Genomic DNA, 17,701 nt, shown 5'->3' on the forward strand with positions numbered 1-17,701 from the left:
GTTAGTCATCAAGCTTGCATGTATGGAAACTAAGGCCAAACTTCCCTAGGTGTAGTTGCTCTGTAGTGTGCAGCCAGTCTTTGTGATGAATATTGTTCATCACAAAGAGTGACCATTATGTGAGATTAAGATGCCACAGAGCGGAAGAGGTAAAGAGTTGAGGAAAGCACAGTTACAAACAGTGGTGGACCTCAGGGAAGGTGTGAGGTGTACAAATGATAATCTTGCCATCTCATGAATGGTTTCACCAGTGTTTATTAGTGTAAAAATTGGTTGAACGTGAATCATAACTTTACCTTTAATTTTGTTCCTTACTTGGCATAAAGGAGAATTAAACACTCATAGTAGAGGTTAGCAGAGGGTGTAAGCTAGGCAAGGCTTCCAGTACCATGTTGTTAATCAAATGTGGGTTAGCTCCATGTAGAGACATGAACAGGTTTTACACACAGGTGGGGGGGGGGGGGTTGGGGGTGTTACACACCTCTAAAACATGCATTCTGTAGTTAATAGTTGGGTAGAAGCGCTTTCAGTCAGGTAATGCGAACTGTCTGTTGGATTTCACCTGCGATTTTTACATACACACCATAACAAAATGCACACTCTCCCAGTTCTGTTTTTTGAAGGCCTGCAAAAATGTTGATTAGTTTGAAAAATATTGCATTTTAAGTGCCCCTAACAATCTTGCCCTTAAGCCCCCCTCATGTCCTGCTTCTCATATACGGTGTATTATCAAGGTTTCCCAGTGTGATTGTTGGAAAATCTGAAGCACCTCTAAAACATGCATTCTGTAGTTAATAGTTGGGTAGAAGCGCTTTCAGTCAGGTAATGCGAACTGTCTGTTGGATTTCACCTGCGATTTTTACATACACACCATAACAAAATGCACACTCTCCCAGTTCTGTTTTTTGAAGGCCTGCAAAAATGTTGATTAGTTTGAAAAATATTGCATTTTAAGTGCCCCTAACAATCTTGCCCTTAAGCCCCCCTCATGTCCTGCTTCTCATATACGGTGTATTATCAAGGTTTCCCAGTGTGATTGTTGGAAAATCTGAAGCTCACACGCCCCCCAAACATACTGAGCAAGCTTCGTCCCTGTTTACACAGCTTCACCCATCAGACAAAGAAACATAGATCTTTCACCTTCATCTTCTGTCTTTGTGGAAAGTAAATTTCAAGGTGGTCACACCATACCATTCATGTTGGATCCTACTGAATAGTACCCAGGCAGTCGAAACGAATGGTAGAAAGAAAAGAAGGTCCGCACAGTTACATATGACTTGGTGCAGGCATGTTTCTGTGGACATTTTTCTTTATTGTAGACTTTGTAATTGTATTGTATTTATTGTTAACTGTACAATTAATTAAAATTATTACAGTAAAATCAGTCATCATGTTACAATGTTACAGCTAAAAGCGTGAGTAAAAAAACCCCATTTAAAACATTTTTTCCTATGAAAGAAGTTTGCCGCCCCTCCCCAGCTCCACCACAATCAGCCTTCCCCAGGGTTTGTGGATGCGATGGTAGGGCTTTATGGCAGTCCGAAAGCCCACATTGTTCTATGGGGATGGATGACATTGTGCAACTGTGGCAGATGTCCATTGACCATGGGTACGTCTTCCTGTATGGCTCTGTCCTGGGTGCTAGAAGTACGGAGAAGCTTCAATGCACTTACAAGGCCACCTGGCTGTCGTTCCTTCGGTTTGTAATACATTGCTCCAGAGTTTTGTTTAATTCATTTGCCTTTTTTAAGGTGATCCTGATGCTGTAGATCAATTTCCCCAGTCTTGCTAGGGTCATTGTGCTAGACTTGGAAAAGCACATTGCTGACGCTTCGCTACAGGATTTTATTCCATAGATGTTACAGATTGGGCGCAGTAGTCTTCTTCGATCGTCCTTGAGATTCGGGCAGCAGCATAAGAGGTGCAGCCACGATTCCTTCTTATGTGGACAAAGTCTGCAATTTGTGGCATCTCCCCTTCAGGGCCATGCCGGATTTAAATCCGCAATTCCTAGAGTGATTAATCTCATGGACAGTATTTTACTTCGGGTTGATTGAGTGAGAGCGTCACTTAGGTAAACCTGGGCTTTGCCTACCATGTAGGAGCTATTCAGCGGGTCTAGGTATGGACTTGAGCGGAGGGATTTGGAATCGAGATCAAATGAAATTTCACCAACTTGTTTATTTATAGCTCTTTTCCAGGTGATTATTGGAATTTACGGCCTCGATATGCTCTCTTCCACTATGTTCAATGCCTTTATTGCTTTATGCAGGGCGATGTGCCAGAGCGTGTGTGGCTCTTCAAAGATAAATCGCAGTTGGTGTGTTAATGAATTTGCTGGGGCCCTTAAAATCCTGAGATAAAGTTTTATAAAGTCCCCCTGGCACATCACATCGGGCCTTGCCAAGCCTAATTCCAGCCTTAGCCTTGCGTTCCTTGCTGACATTGTAATTTGGAGCACCGTTTTATAAGCTTTAGATTGTATTGAATTTAAGCTAGCGTGTTGTCACCCGGGGAAAGCCAGGTAGCCATAATTGATTGCTGGTAGAAGTTTCGCTTTTAGAACTTTCAGTATTGGGCCGGCAGTCGGGCTGATCAGGTGGTGGTTTAATTGCTTGAGTAGATGTATCACCATGTTGGCCTTAGTACTCTGGTGTTTCAAGTGGGCCTTCTCAGTTCTGTTTTTTGAAGGCCTTCAAAAATGTTGATTAGTTTGAAAAATATTGCATTTTAAGTGCCCCTAACAATCCTGCTCTTAACCCCCCCTCATGTCCTGCTTCTCATAGAAGGTGTATTATCAAGATTTCCCATTGTGTTTGTTGAAAAAACTGAAGCTCACATGCCCCCCAAACATACTGAGCAAGCTTCGTCCCTGTTTACACAGTTTCACCCATCAGACAAAGAAACATTGATATTTCACCTTCATCGTCTGTCTTTGTGGAAAGTAAATTTCAAGGTGGTCACACCAAACCATTCATGTTGGATACTACTAAATAGTACCCAGGCAGTCCAAACAAATGGTAGAAAGAAAAGAAGGTTCACGCAGTTACACATGACTTGGTGCAGGCATGTTTCTATGGACAGTTGAGGCTTATGGTGGGCACACTGTGAGAAATACATTTCACAACACTCTTATCTCAATTGAAGGTAACAGCGGGTAGCCCTCTCTTGGAGCTTCGCACAATTTGTGGTTGAGTGATCTTCCTTTAGAGCACTATTCAGGGTAGTCACCCTTCTGTAGTGTCTTGGGACTATGTGCGCTAGGACTGTTGCGGTACTGGGCAGACTCAACATAGGAATTATGTAACTTGCTGGGAGATGTTAAGGTGTGGTTATTAACTGTTATGAAGTAATGAGAGAGTAGTGTGTTACTGTATGGGGAAAAATAGACATCTGTGACAGAGCTCCATGTGTGGTGCAGTAATGTGTATGCTCCTGGGATAGGAAGGACACTACAACTGGCATCGAAGGTAGGATATGTGCCAAGAAGAAGCAAGACTGCTCTCCCTGAGAGTTTGCAATGATACAGCAAACTGCTTGCACGTGCCTTGTGCCCCCAAGTCAATGAGAAGCAGTTAAAAGTTGTTGTATGTGGAGTCAAAGCCCCGCTTCAGCTCGGACACAGCCCTTGAAGAAGGTGAAGGCCCTGTGGAAGAGCCCAGTTTGAAAGCCCGCCAGAGCTCCTTGGTAATGGTGGAAGAAAACAAACTGAGCTGCGCCAAAAACAGAGCCATCATACATGGAAAGCAAACGTTAAAGGCAGTGATAACCAGGAATGAGAAACGGAAATTCACTCAGTGGCAAAAACAGACAAAACACTTTATGACCTCAAAATCAGGCGAGACGACTCTAGTGTAAACACGGGTTCTTGCTTGCAGAAGTTGCAAGTTCCTGTGGACGTGACGAAAGCCATCAGAACAGTGAGATTTTGCAATGGCTGCCGAAGGGAGTACGAAGTATGATGCAGTTGCAATTCTGAAACCACCACCGCCGTTCAACACCGCCAAGAAGCAGAACATTAGCACCGGGTGGACTGCATGGATCAGGACGTTTGATGACTTCATAGATGCCCTAGAAGAAGTAGATGGTAAGAAAATCATTAACGTCTAAAAGTGGTTCCATTTGGGTAAGTAACTTCTCAAACATACGTGTCTCCACATCCAATCTCAAACCGGTTTTACTCATTAGCCTCAACCCTAATTGTATTCACTGTACCATACAATTACCATATTTAAAAATCATTTTTATTGTTCTTAAATAAACATACGATCGTGCAGTAATTTAAAAACAGATTCCATACATCAAAGACAAACAATAATTCATAAATTCTATATTCGGTTGTATCACAAGATAAAAACACCACTAATATTCATAATAGAGTCATTAAAAGACCATTTCAAACTCCCTATAGCATAGTAAAACCCCAAACAGGATAGAAAAGGAGACATACAAAAGAAAAAGAGAGAGAAAAAAAGCATATACGACAATCAGTTTATATTTCTTGTTTGTTGACCAATTGGTTATCCAGATCACAATTAGCATGTATTTCCTAATTTCTTTCAAACATGCTGATATGTCCACCCAATTTAGTCTGTTCCAAGTGTCTTGGAGCTATGTGTGCTAGGACCCTTGCATTTCTGGGCGGACTCAATAGAGGAACAACATAACTTGCTGGGAGGTGTTAAGGTGTGGTTATTAACATTTATGATGTAATGAGACGTTAGCGTGTGATTGTATAAAGACCTCTATTACAGAGCTCCCTCTGTGGCATGTTCATTTGCATGCTCCCAAGCTGGGGGATACTACACTTTCCAGCTGATGTATCTTCTCCCCCTTATTTTCAGATGCAGTGCACTTGTATCGGAATGTAGAGGCAGTTGGTAAGATATAGCGATGTGGCTGCCTGGAAAAGCAAGGTACCATCTGATTAGTGAGAGGGGACGATTGCAGTTGGCTGTTCACTAACAGTGGTGAATTCAGGTGGGAGATGTAGGCCTCCACCCGGCTGGCTGACTGTTGCCAGAAGTGGTAGCCAATCACGAGCAGGGCATGCACCAGTGTAAGATGGCTGTTGGTGGGGACGGGGTCTTAATTTTGAATTTGTACTTCCTGATCCTCGTCGCCAATGTTGATTTCCGGCCTCAAGGTGAACCCTGGAAGACAACATGTGTAGGTGGAGAAGGTGACAAAGAAACAGGAGGCAATATACGTTTCTTAACTTTGTTGGATTGACCATAGGCAGGCCAGCAAATCTTTCTTTTATACTTTTACGGAACGAACCATGCTTTTCATTTCACTTCTCATCCGGCTCTTCATCCTGCAAAGTCCAAAGTAATTATTAATAAATAGATCGTGCATTTTCATTATTGCACATCTTACATTGTTTACTGCGAGGCAATCTCCGAGTGTTGCGTTTGGCTAGATCTACGTGCCTAAAATATCAGATTTTGTTTCTCCTTTGTTTAAAATGTGGCTCGGCGTGTTTTTCATTCTCTCTCACACCTGATGACCACACAGCGAGGTCTGGGATCCCAGCTGCGGGGAACCAGAGCCACGCTGAGCTCTTGCAAAGGCTGGGGGGGGGGGGGAGGGGCGAGGCACTCGAACTGTACAACGCCCCCCTTTGTTGGAAAAACTCCCTCTCCAAAGTTTACTTCTCTACACCTCAAAGTCCAAACATCCTCTGAAAAAAGAAGAGAACAGCAGTTCTGCATTTGTAACATGGTGGCACTGTGTTTATGTCTTTTGCTGCAGTCACATTCAGATCAGGGTGACCTGAACTGTAAATTACTTTTCATTAAAATAACCCCTCCCCACCCCCACTCAAACACTGCTATAGCCCTTCACGGACTAATTCAGAGGAAGGTCTGAGAGTTTGTTACAGTACTGTCCCTCCAGAGGAACTTTTAGCCTGCACTATAGAAGCATTTGTAGGGCTCGGCTTACTCAAATTCAAATTTCAAAGCTTTATTCGGTTTAAAAACAAAAACCATAAAAGCATATCACATCAATGCGTTTAAAATTCATAGAATTCACAATATAAATTTCAGAACTGATTACAAGCTAAAAATACCAGCGACAGTCCATACTAGTTACACGATATATACCATTTTCTAATTTTTTGTATAGTACTATACAGGAGGCTATGTTTAAAATAAACAGTTTTTTACATTTTCCAAAAATCAAAAACCATGAAAAGGTGATAAAGTGTAATGTACAATAGCCGCCGTTTCCAGTGGGGATTTAACTTTTTTAAATGCACTGCAAAGAATCAAAGGACAAAAACGCAAAAAACACAGCATAAATTCTTAAAGTAGCAGCATTTTGTATCCAATTGACAAATGTTTTCTCACATGACGTCAGGCTAATGCATTTAATCAGATTCTCGGCTTTTTCTTTTCTTAGATCATTGTATATCATTTGGTGACTGAGGGTCCTCATGTAACAAGGCATCCAAATGAGAATTGTTGCGTCTTATTGGCCTCCTGGATAAAAGCCACTACTGCACTACAATTATTTTGCTAATCCACATATGTATTCAAAGGCAGAGGGCATAAGTATTCTTTCCTGATCGCGGCCGCCTTGTGGACGCCTGGCTGCTCGCTGCGGGCTGCAGTGAGTACTGACCTTTGGCATTTGACCCCTGGAAGGACATTGAGCTGGTGGGTAACTGCCGACGCCCCTGTCCGCTGGGTCCCGGCTGCTGCTGCCTTGGCTTGATGGGAACAGTGAGACTTGATTGGCCTCCCTGATGGCGACCCGGCTAGGGCGTGTAATGTATGGCGGGCCATGTACTGTACTTACTTCTAACTGAAATGTTTTGCATCAGCTGTGCCTCATTTATGTTCACTGGGAAGGGTGATGCTCTCTTTCCTTACCCGGTTGTTATGTGTCACGGGGTCACGGGACCAGTCGAAGCAGCCCCCGTGACTGATGTTTCATCTCCTTCGCAGGATTGGGCCGGGCCCTTTAACGAAAGCCTGGACTTGCATGAAGACACATCCCCCTCCGTGACGTCAGACAGCGCTGGCGTATCCACTACAGCGCTGTACGTTAAAGAGACTGACCCGGAAGAACGCGGGGTCGAAGGCGGGAGAGGAGGAAGACGACCGAAGGAGAGCACAACGCACGGCACCGAAGAAGACCCCCGCCTGGAAGCGCTGTCAGAGCACCTGAGGACCTCGGGAGACATCGCGGGAGCTGCCCGAGAAGGAGACACGAATAAGGAGAAGCCAGGAGGCCACCGTCACCATTTTTCGCCCAGCCACGCTCAGGAAGAAGCATGGCTCAGCAAGGTACGGGGCCGATTCAGAGGTTTCTTTTCTAAGGGAGGGGCCAGGTAACGAGGAGGCCGGTGTCGTGCCCACAGGATAGCACTAGGACCCTGTAGCCCAGGGTCAGGGGGACAAGGACACGGGACACCACATTCGGTCAAGGGGCGGAGGTCAGGGCACTCTCCAGCAGGACTTGGGCGTGGGAGGTCAGGGGATCAGGAGCGCGCCCTATAATGCCACAAGATTGTATGCATGCAAATAAAGAAAAGCAGAGATCACCTTACCGTCTCCTGTGTGCTCTATGAACAGCCCGACGTGACAACTGGCGACGAAGGCGGCGACATCGACCAGCGTGACGGTCGTGTGCATCTCGTCGAGACTGTGGTTGTGCCCAGGAGAAGAAAGCGCCGAGAAGACAGAGCGCCGAGGAAAGGAAGCGCAGCGACGCAGGAGCCCACCCCGGCCGCTGCGAGGAAAGACTGCCGGTAAGCGCTGTGCACTGAAGCGCGAGGGGAAGAGAAACTTGCCGCGTTTGCCGCGAGCTCTCGCGAGAGTCCGAGAGTCTCGGCGGCCATCTTAAGGGCAGGCGCGAGTGCCAATCGGCGCGCGAGGAAGGTCCGGCGGCCATCTTGGAGTCAGGTGGTATTCCGATTGGCCGCGAAGCACCACGTGACCCTCGGCGGCCATTTCGAAAACAGGCAAAAGAAGCCAATAAGAAGAGAGATTAGCCCAGCGGCCATTTTGAGGCCAGGAAAAATCGATCTGCCCAGAAAAGGGCTGATTCTAAAGGCAAAAGAAACAAGCACAGATAAAAGCAAAGGAGAAACAACAAAGGGAAAGGAATAAAGAATAAAGGCAAGAAAAAGAAGGAAAAAGAAGAGAAAGGTCAAAAGAAAGAAGAAAGACAGGAGAGAATAGAAGAGTGCCGGAAGAGCACGGAGAATAGAAGAGTGCCAAGTGGAGCACTGGAAACCACAAAAGAGTGCCAGGAAGAGCACCGAAAAGAAGAGACAGCACAGGAAATAGACAAAGAGTGCCAGGAAGAGCACAGAACACAAGAAATAGACAAAGGAAACAACAGAAAGCAAGGAGAAATGGCAGACCCAAAACCAAGTGCGCAATACAGAAGACCACTGCCATTCAGCCTATCTGAACCGCAAACAGGGATAATATGGGAGAAATGGCTTCGGCGTTTTGAAAACTATGCCGACGCAACGGATGTCATGGAGGCCAAGATGAAAGGACTATTCCTGAACTATGTGGGCGATGAGGTCGAGGATCTGTTGGTAACGCTGCCAGCCGCGGACATTGACACCTATGACAAGCTAACAAAGTGCCTGACGGAAAAGTTTGATCCGCAAAGAAATGTCGACTTCGAGAGATACAGTTTCACGATTGCCTTCCAACAAGCTGAGGAATCACTAGACGACTTCGCAACGAGGTTGAGGAAACTAGTGACTCACTGTGCATTCGACAAATTTGACAACGAGCAGGCCATAAGACTACTGATTATCGCAGGCTGTCGAGACATAGAATTCCGAACAAGAATATTGAAAGAACCGATAACATTGGAGAGCATCCTCGCACTAGGGAGGGCAGAGGCACGAGCAACAGCACACGCGAAAGAAATGGAACGTGGCAAAGGAAGAGGTGGAGAACAAATAAATAGGATGGCGAGCAACAACAACAAAACAGGAAACTGGAGACAAGACAGAGGCGGCCAGACGGGGAGGAAGCAACAAGAAGGAACGTGCTACAGATGCGGACTAGAGTTCCCACACAGAGGTGGCCCATGCCCAGCGTTTGGCCAGACGTGCCGAAAATGCAACGGACGAGATCACTACGCAAGTGTATGTCAAGGGGCACAGTTTAGAAATGACCGTGGAAGAACAAGTAGAGGGAGGATGTCGACGCGCAGACACATCAGACATGTTGAGACAGGAGTGAGGAGTTCGTCCGCAGAATCCGGGGACGAGGAAGGAGAAGAAAAAACGGAGCGGCTATACCTCATGACAGAGGTCAACACAGACTCAGAAGATGAGGAAGAAGAGTGTGATGAAGTAATATGCCTGGTGGACAAAAAGAAAATAAAGCAAACGGAGTCCGTCACAATAAAAGTGGGGCCACACGACACCACATTTGTGTTGGACAGTGGCGCAACGTGCAATATCATGTGCGTCTCTGAATACGAGAAGATGAAAGTGAAACCGACCCTGAAGCCGTCTAGAGTGAAAGTATTCACATGGGGGGCAAAGCGACCAGTGATCAACTTGGGGAAATTCAAGGAGGAATTAAGATACAAGGATCAAAGATTAACGGAACAGATACACGTGCTCCAAGGAGACATCCCAGCGCCATGCTTGTTGAGCAACGTCACGGCACAAGTAATGGGGCTGATGGAAATGACGTATCAGATGTCGGACAGAAAAACAAACATTCTTAAAGAATATCCCAAACTGATAGAAGGGTTAGGGAAGCTGAAAGGACGGCAAATAACGCTACACATAGATGAAACAATAAGACCAGTCGCGCAACATCACAGAAGGGTGCCCATACACCTACAGCCACAAGTCGAGGAAGAGCTGGAGGCCTTACTAAAACAGGACATCATAGAACGAGCAGATGGACCGACACCATGGGTGTCACCAATCGTGGCCGTCCCAAAAAAGGACAAATCAAAGATAAGAGTATGCGTGGACATGAGGATCCCTAACAAGGCAATTGAACGTGAGCGACACCCTGGCCCACATCTAGACGACATGATTAGCTGTCTCACAGGCACGAGAAAATTCTCGAAACTGGACCTATGCAAGGGGTACCACCAACTGGAACTAGACCCCCAGTCGCGATACATCACGACGTTCTCCACCCACCTCGGACTATTCAGGTACAAACGATTGAGTTTTGGGATCTCGTCGGCCGCAGAAATATTTCAGGAGACAATTCGTCAAGTCATCAGGCCGGTCAAGAACAGTTTGAACTACAGCGATGATATCCTGGTGTTCGGCAAGTCGGATGAAGAACATGACAAGGCCTTGAGGGAGGTATGCTCACACCTAGAGGAAGCAGGTATAACGCCAAATGAAGAAAAATGCGAACTGGGGCGGAACGAGCTAGTGCTCTTCGGTCACATATTTTCCAAAAAAGGCATGCGGCCAGACTGCAGCAAGGTAGAGACATTAGAAAAAGCAAAGAAGCCCACGGACGTGGCAGAAGTGAGATCGTTTCTAGGGCTGGCAAGTTACACGCTACATTAAAGACTTTGCCACCGTCAGCACGCCACTGAGAGAGCTGACGAAACAAGGACAAAAGTTTCAGTGGACCAGCGAGTGTGACAAAGGGTTTGAAGAGATAAGAAGAGCGGTGACAGCAGTGGATCATTTGGCCTACTTCGACCCGAAGTTATGAACAGAGCTGACAGTGGATGCAAGCCCCGTGGGGCTGGGAGCGATTTTAGCGCAACATCAGCCCGGGAGAGATTCTCCACGACACATCATCGCGTATGGGAGCAAGAGTCTGACAGACGTTGAAAGGGGATATTCACAACCCGAAAAAGAGAGCCTGGCGGTGGTGTGGGCCTGTGAACATTACCACATGTTCGTGTACGGGAAACCGTTCACGATTGTGACTGACCATCAGGCTTTGATAACAATTTATGGCAACCCGAATGCTAAGATACCGCCAAGAATAGAAAGGTGGGGAATAAGACTCATGGACTACAATTTCAAAATTATCCACAAGCCAGGAACAGAGCAAAACCCAGCAGACTATGTGTCAAGGCACCCCCTGCCGCAAAAGTCACGAGCGACCACAATGGCAGAAGAGTACTTGAACTTCGCACTGAAACTCAGTACACCGGCGACAATAACAGAGAGTGAACTAAACGAAGAAACAAAACAGGACGCCACCATGCAGGAGGCAATGAGAATCAACAGGGCGCAACGATGGAGACACGTAAACAATCACATGTGCGTAGGAAAAGGAATAGACAGGGAAGAACTGCTGGCCTTCAAAAGAATAAATGAGGAGCTGTCCGAATGCGAAAACGGGACAATAATGAGAGGCACCAGAATAGTGATGCCCCAAACGCTAAGAAAAAGAACAGTGGATTTGGCACGCGAATCACACCGAGGCATGGTGGCCACGAAAAAGATGCTCCGGGAAAAAGTGTGGTTCCCGGGACTCGATAGCATGGTGGAAGAGATGGTGACAAAGTGCCACGTATGTCAAATAACAGGACCACTGTCAAAACCAGAACCCCTTCAAATGTCCCCGCTACCACAGGCGGTGTGGACCGAGCTGGCAGCAGACTTCTACGGGCCGCTAGAAACAGGAAACTATTTTCTGGTTGTGATAGATGAGTACTCAAGATTTCCCCTAGTGACGACAGTGTCGTCAACATCGGCGAACGCAACGCTACCAGTGCTAGATGACATGTTTGCAGCATGGGGCTCGCCACAGACATTGAAAACAGACAATGGCCCACCGTTCTCAGGCGAAGAATTTAAAAGATTCATGGCGTACCTAGGCATACGTCACAGACGAATAACGCCGCTGTGGCCACAAGCAAATGGGATGGCTGAGCGGTTCATGGGGACCATCAAAAAGGCGGTACAAAGAGCAAAACTGACTCAAATTTCGATCGGGCAAGCCCTGTGCCAGGTACTCAGGGACTATCGGAATACGCCACACAGTTCCACAGGGAAGTGCCCGGCGGAACTGGTACTAGGGCGAGTGAGCAGAACAAGACTGCCGCAGATGAAGGAAGGAGAAAAAGCAGAACAGAAAGAAATTGCCATCAGAGACAAGGGACAGAAAGCAAAAATGAAAGAATACGCCGATCAAAAAAGACATGCCACGCCTCACAAGTTAGAGGAAGGGGACATGGTGTATATGAAACAGCGGCAGGTGAGGAAGTCAGACAGCGCGTTCACAAAGGATCCGCTAAAGGTGGTGAAAGTGAACGGGCCCATGATCACGGCTGCTGCTGGCCAACACCAGGTCACAAGAAACAGCTCCCACTTTATTTTTTTTTATTTTTTATTTTTTTTAAAACCTTTATTGTACAGAGAAGGCTCACAAATACGGGCCTACAACCCAGCGGGCCGGCCACCACTGATAAGAAACAGAGTCAACAGCACCGAAACGCATACAGAATATCACAACAAAGCATACAGGAAATAAGGGCTAAAAGCCATATAGCAACCAGCATGGGCAGGATACGTGAAGGTTGATTTTCTAATATAGAAACGGGAATGACAGGATAATAACAGGTAGGAAGTCTCGGAGGGCCGTGGTGGGCCGCGAACAAGCCGCGTTGGAAGATACAGGATAACGCAATAATGACAAACACATATCGATAAAGGCAGAATAGGAGTCCCGCCAGAAAAACAGTGGCAACCGCCGTTCAGCGCCCACCCACCACAACAAGAACATATCATATCAAACAGAATCGAAAAAAGCTTATCAAATAAAGCCCTCCGTTACACAACCCAGAGAATAAGGAAGAAACCCCCCCACGAAAGGGGGGAGGAAGGAAAGAAAAAGAGGGAAAAGGGGACAAAAGGGGAAAGGAAGAACGCCGCCTCAAGCACGCGCCCCATGGCAAACGAGATCAGAAACCACAAATCGGAATACAGAACCAGTAGTAACCGGAGCAAAATTACGTAGGGAGCCAAAGTCACAGTAAGACCAAACGGCTCGTGCATCAAAAATAACCCACCCAGGGGGACATATGCTGAGACCGCGCCCCGAAAAAGAGGACACACAAGAGCCATAGAACCAAAGAAGAAGAAAAATGAGGGGAGAAACACCCCAAAGAAATGACAGACCCCCCCCCCACCCCGCAAGCCCACCCTGCACCCCTGCAGAAGGCTATGGCCTACCCCCCAGCAGCGTGCCTGTCGCCCTAATCAGAACCCGAAATATAGAAGAGTTAGAGCAAGATTGAACCATAAAGACAAAAAAAGGGGGGGAAAAGAAGGAATAAGGGAGGAAAGAACACGGGAGAGGGCCATAAAACAGAATCATAGGCTCCCACCCTCCCGTCCGAAACATCAGTGCCCACGGGAGGACAAAGATTCTAAGGACACATTACAGGAATACGACAAAAATCCGACAAGGTCATACCGTTACCAGCCGCTCATCCAACCATCACAAAACACCAGTCCACAAAGGCAAGATCGTCTCATCCCTGTCCTTGTTTTTCCAAATCTGTGGCAGTCCGCCTCACGAAGAACCAGACCACGAGGAACAGGAGGCAGAGAACAGGGAGGTCAAACTTTAATCCGCAGAGGATGTGTCGTGTACCACTTGGATGATCCGGAACAGTCAGAAACCATTGTACACAAAGCAGGCACAGTTCCGAAGATGATCTGAGGAAAGCCGACCCAGCGGAGTCAGCACAGGCTCTTCGGTCGGCCATTCGAGGAGATGAAGCACAGGAAGAACCACCGAGTCCGTTCCGGACAGGACCCGGCCTACCGACCCACAGCACAGGAGAGGACACATCACGATGGAGGGCAGCGGAACTCCGCATATCCGCAGAAACGGCAGCCACCGGGTCCATAATTTCCAGGATAGTTCCAGCCGCACCCAGTAGCGACGTAGCCGCACACGCCAGGGGGGGCTCAAACGGCCCAGCGAAACGAGCCTCCTCCAGGTTATCAGCGGGCGCGGCCACAGGAGCACCCCAGGAGCGCAGGGCGGCGAGGATGTCGGCAAGTGTAGGAACACCTTTACAGTATCCGGCTTCTGTGCCACATCGTGGACCACCGCCGCCCATCTCGGCCCGGCTGAGATATACAGGGTCGGCCGCCATTTTGGAAGCCCGGCGGGGTCGCAACGATCCTCGACCCCGGCCCGGGCCGCAGCAGGGCAAACGGAATTCAGCCAACCACCAGCAGAGGCACGTCCAGAGCAAGAAGGGGGGCCACCAGAAGAAGGAGGATCGCAGGCCCCCCAATGCCACCGGCCCCGTTCTCCGAGTCCGGGCGGAGGCACTCAAAATGGCCGGACCGGAGAACAAAGGGGGGGGACAAGCCACATCTACGGTCAGCCCCGTCAACGGAAGGCAGCGCCTCCACCCCAGGCCGCGGGACCGCCTGATCAGGCCAGAAAGCCGCAACCGGCCTCTCTGCACAACCGCCTCGGCGGCCGAGCCCACTGCGCCATCAAAGGCCGGCCATAGCGTAGCGCCCCATCCGGGCGTCGCCGAGGAGACTCAGGCCAGTCCGCTCCGGAGGCCCCGAAGCGAGCGAAGGCACAGTTCCGGAACCACGGCACCCAGAGACAACCGGAACAGACGGTAAGTGCCTAGAGATCGCCGCAGATCCACAGCGTAGCAGAAATTGTCGTCCCGGGGCAGGATAAAGGCAGGATTTATGTTTCGAACAGGAAAGTAGACGGAGCAGAGCTAAAGCGCGGCCATCTCGGACGCGAGCTTGGCTCCTCCCCCAGCTCCCACTTTAAAGAGGTGAAAACGGAAGAAGAAGGAGACACGCCAAAGAACGAACAGACCAGAGAGATGTGGCAGGAAGATCCATCACCCGCCTTCGGAGAACAGCGACCAAGGCGAGAATGTAAAAAGACCAAGAGACTGATCGAAGAGATGTGAGGGGACTATCACTACACACATCTCTCTCTCTTTCTCTCTCTCTGATGACCATCATGAATCACAAGGATAAGACATTTTGTTTGCAACAAGGGGGGAGATGTCGTGCCCACAGGATAGCACTAGGACCCTGGAGCCCAGGGTCAGGGGGACAAGGACACCGGACACCACATCCGGTCAAGGGGCGGAGGTCAGGGCACTCTCCAGCAGGACTTGGGCGTGGGAGGTCAGGGGATCAGGAGCGCGCCCTATAATGCCACAAGATTGTATGCATGCAAATAAAGAAAAGCAGAGATCACCTTACCGTCTCCTGTGTGCTCTATGAACAGCCCGACGTGACAGCCGGGAGGGAACCCTTCTAGAGGAGCACATGTGTTTTTTCTGGTGCACTTTATCACATCCCAAGGTGAAACGCCACTGCGCTAACTATACGAGTGACTATTTTTTGAAGGCATTTGGTGGTGGTACTCCCCTCATCACGACGTTACCCTCACACCCTACCCTATACTCTTAGTATTGAAGTAGAGCCGTGTCCTAAAACCGCCTCTCCTTTCTCTTTCCTTTTGAGCGGAGCTGGAGGAGTGCTGTCCTAATCAGAAGAGTCAGAGGAAGACCTAAAAGACCTGCCTCGAGCACTGGACCAATTGGATTTGTTTTGCCCTTGTTTGACCTTGAATAATCCTCCCGTTTTCAAAAGACTTCTGACTGGTGGCTCCTTCCCTCCTTGTTAACCCTAAAAGGTTACATTATGATACCATAATCGTGCTTAGTGCACAGCGACCCCCCTGGATCTAAAAGTTAACTATCTCCTTAGAGAGTTTGGACGGAGGCATGTTTAGCAACCGACCTTTTGGCATTATTCATTTATATTGTTCTTTATGGCTTATTGCATTATTTGAACCGCAATTCTTATTGTTTTTTTATATATGTGTTGCAAGCAATCATGGATGTGTCTTTGGAGATTCAACATGGGGGTGCTTGAGTGGTACAGCTCTTACGATCTGCTGTGGGGTTGTGACGAGGAATGGGAGGGGAGTTACCTGAAGTGTTAAAATGTCAGCGAGAAAACTCTGTACGTGGAATGTACGTGGTATGCATACACCATCGCGCAGATACCAGATTTACTCTTACCTTAAGCGTCATCATATCCATATCGCGCTACAACAAGAGACACATTTAAATGAGGCGGAGACCTGTGGTTCCGTGAATTCTGAACCCATTTTATAAATAGCATGGTTCCGTTACGAATTTGATAGTAGCAAACCGTAACCAGTGAGTTCGGCAAGTACGAGTGATCTCGTCATGCTAGACCTACAGATTCACTTTGTATTTGGAGATTTCGTTCCGGACCATGGGTTCCATTTTGTGCATGGCAGCCATTCTTTGGTTGCCCTCACATAGGCCGTCGACTGCGGCCGAACGAGTCCTTGGTACACGTACACGTCGGCTCGAGTTCGTGCTGACTTTTGGATGAACCAAGTGAACTGACCTCGTTGCCTGAAGCTGACCTTGCGGAACCAGTTCTTTGCCCTATAGCTGATCAAGATTAAGGATCAGAGCACAGGACATTGTAAAGTTTGATATACACACACATCCCTTATCTTGCTCTGTATCTGTTTCTGTTTCTTCCTTTATGGCCTCTTTTATGACATGGGTTGTGGTCCTTTTATTATGGGTACTGTCCAACTTATGTAAGAAGGAATGTTGGGTATTTCTGTGTAATTGATGGTGGGCTGGACAACCGGAAAGTGGGTTTGTCGTTATGCGATACCTTCTGTAATAATGCCTATGATTGGACAAATTGTAAATAATGGGTGTTTGTCCAGAATGTGGTTTTTTTGGCATAAAGGGATGACTCGTTTTTGCAAATTTGAGCATTCTCCTACTAATATACGCGTGTTCTACTTCGTGGACCTCTGTTTCTGGCTGCAGCCAATAAATTCGATCTTTGACGCCACCAAGAAGTACCTTGTGTTTCTGTATTCTAAGACAGGTGAACCCGAAGACTTTGGGCGTGCCCCTGGCGCCGCTGGGTACTAAGAAAGCCCAGTTCTTCAGTTGGCGCCCAACGGGGGGCGACTTCAGTGGTACCGGTCCAAGCCTGAAGATTGCGAGGAGCTTTGTGAGGAAATTCCGGAAGAGGGCCCCCACTTCATCGACCCCGGTATGTCGAACGTGGACTGAAGGTTTTTGCTGCAAGGCTTCCCGCTTTTCCTGACGGCTACGAAGGACTGCTGCCCTGACTGTCGCCCTGTCTTGGACAACCCCCTTGTGACGATTTGTATGGCGAGACGATAGATGGGTCTTCTGGTGGCGTGACTGATACCTTAGCTAAGTATAAGTGGGTCGCTCCCAGTCCTTTGTTTTGGGTTTCTTTGGGTCTTTGATTTGGTTCTTGCAATTACCAAAGCCGAGGGGCTTGTACATTTACGAGACTATCGTTTGTGATAAATCCCTTGAAGTTTGAAGCTAGATTAGTGAGCGAAGATGCCTGGTCTTAGCAAAATTAGGAAGATATTTTGTTGTGGTCATAACAGGGATTCCCGGTTGGAGGACTTATGTCCGATACCTCCAGTTGGAACTCCGACTTATGAGCTCTATTCTAAACATGGCGTGGGTCCCATTACGTTTAATGAAGTATGGGTCCGCTACACTAGGAAAGATGGTGTCTTACGATGGCCTCAACATGGTAGTTTCAATACCGAGATTTTAAATAATTTGGAAGCTGTATTATTTAGGAAGAAAGCCCGGCCGGCAATGTTTGACTCTTTCCGCCTTTGGCGAAAGGAAGCCAAACAACAAGAGATTAAGCAAG

At 47.8% G+C, this 17,701-nt stretch overlaps 1 long non-coding RNA gene across 1 annotated transcript in view; it reads right to left on the minus strand.

Moving 5' to 3' along the window:
* Window positions 1-1,273: 1,273 nt before the first annotated feature.
* LOC144819839 (uncharacterized) overlaps window positions 1,274-17,701 on the minus strand; it is a 45,820-nt gene continuing 29,392 nt past the window's right edge. Inside the window, exon 4 of the long non-coding RNA XR_013607592.1 lies at window positions 1,274-4,071. This is a non-coding gene — a long non-coding RNA (uncharacterized LOC144819839). The remainder of the gene's footprint in view (window positions 4,072-17,701) is intronic.

Source organism: Lissotriton helveticus, chromosome 2_1, assembly GCF_964261635.1.
Source record: "Lissotriton helveticus chromosome 2_1, aLisHel1.1, whole genome shotgun sequence".
Classification (NCBI taxonomy): Eukaryota; Metazoa; Chordata; class Amphibia; order Caudata; family Salamandridae; genus Lissotriton; species Lissotriton helveticus.